Here is a 2262-nt window from a genome sequence, read left to right on the forward strand (position 1 = left end):
AAGCTTGCAAACCAAAGATCTACTATTAATTATATGGATAAGTTTTTCATCATCTTCTTCTAATATTGATAATTATTAATTATTAATTTTAGAGAAATCCTCAACTGCTTAATTAACCTAACATTATTGATTCAATTTCAATGTTCCTTTTTTTTTTCCTAATTGCCAAACAGGTATTGCCTATCGGGAAAGTGAAAGGAATAAAACGTAAAATGCAATTATGAATTGGTTGACTCCTTTAGATCAGGATTATAAGGGAAGTGATCAATTCATCTCTATGCACATTTGTCATCCATATTTAACAAAACATGTCTCCCACCATTTAACAAATTCCAAATAATAATTAATACTTGTTTAGAGGATCAAGTTGGGGCTTTAACATCCCTTCTTTCTTCAAACACAAACTTTTTCTTTTGTCTCCTGGAAAATACTAGTCTCTTCTAATCATGGCTTAGCTAGGCTGGCAATTCGCATCAGAAAATTCAGATTTTTATAAATCGATTAAATTCGATTTATGATTTGCCAAATAATATAAAGTTTGTCTGTCGATTTCAAGTCATTTCGATTCAAGTTAAATTAAGTGGATCTCACGTTTCCATTATTATTATTATTATTATTATTATTATTATTATTATTATTATTATTATTATTACTATTACTATTAGACATAAAACTAGAAGGTTTAATTTTTTGAAACTCAAACATAAAGTAAAGATATTTCAGCCACCATGTTTAATATTGTCGCAAAATAGTGATAATAATTGTTGAATAGTCTCGTTTAGTTACACAGTTCAGATAAAATAAGATGTGATATTTTGTTGAAAGTTAAATAAAGTATTGTTATAATATATTTTTTTAATATTAGTTTTGTTTTGGGATTTAAAAAAGTTAAATCGTTTATAATATGAGTTTTGCTACGTATAAACGAGTTTGCATATCAATCTTCGTATCAATGATGTTGCCTTTATATTTAAAATTCAAATTGGCACTATTTTCATTAAAGTTTGACTTTTTGACCAATAATGTTGAATAGATGCTTGTATTGGTCTGCAGATGATGACTTGCAAAATTCCATATTGCAGATTTTACAAGTTTGCTCGAGCGGAGGCTTTTGGCCACTCGAGCGAATTCAGGCAGATTCAAACGCTCGACTGCCGCTCGACAGGGAGCTCGAGCGGGTTGCTGAGAAACAAAGATCGCTCGAGCGGAGGCTTTTGGCCGCTCGAACGAAATCAGGCAGAGTCGAACGCTCGACGTGCGCTCGATAGGACGCTCGAGTGAAATCAGGCAGAGTCGAACGCTCGATGCGTGCTCGACACCCCGCTCGAGCGAACATCGTATTTTGACAGATTTAAGGTTTTCCGCCGTCACACCATATAAAAGGAATTTTTCACTCTAGGGCCACGACTTTTGACTGGAGAACACTTTTTGGGAGAGAAAAACATAGCTAGAGGGATTCAAATCATCTGTTTTAGAGAGGGAATTCCAATTATTGCACGTACGTTGGAATCATACACGAGAACGGACGGGAGAAAAGTGTTGAATCGTTCCCTTGAGCTTTTGAAGACGAGTTGCAGCTGCAAGGAGGATTTTTCAGTGTTTATTTTCTTCCAATCTTCTCAGAATAATTATGGTGAATTCGTTTGTGTTGAATTCAATTTCTAGCATGAGCTAATTTTTCTTCATTCTAGGAAAACGATGTAACCTATTTCTGAGCTATGCTTGATTGTCTACGCTAATTTAATGCAATTCTCTTTTTGTTTATCTGATTTATTCTGAGTTTATTGCTTCTAATTAACTGGCCATTGATTAGATGATTTTTAATCTTGTGATTTGCTATCGAAAGAGGGAATCATAGGGTAGATCTTGAATATTTCAGCATAGGTAAGTATAGAGATTGAAAGACTTGTATGAACTTATATAGTAATTAAATCATTGGTCTTATTGCTTTCTTGATTATTAAATTTGCATATTCTTGTATGAATTGATAAACAAGAGTCATTTCCAATTGACTATCGAAAGAGACTTTTGGATGAATTAGAGATTTGCTAATAAATAACAGAAATTAAATTAAGTTAGCTGGATGAGAAAAGCATAGTGAAGAATTAGGTGAAATCGATTTCCTAGAAGTTTTCTTCCCCATTAAGTTGATCTTCGAACGTCAGTTTTAATTCTTTTGCATATTTCTCTTTGAGTCGATTTTAGTTTAAATTGCAACTACAAAGATCTTAGTGATTCCTCTAGATAAAATCAAGTTTAGTA

The sequence above is a fragment of the Carya illinoinensis genome, chromosome 4, assembly GCF_018687715.1.
Source record: "Carya illinoinensis cultivar Pawnee chromosome 4, C.illinoinensisPawnee_v1, whole genome shotgun sequence".
NCBI classification, from domain to species: Eukaryota; Viridiplantae; Streptophyta; class Magnoliopsida; order Fagales; family Juglandaceae; genus Carya; species Carya illinoinensis.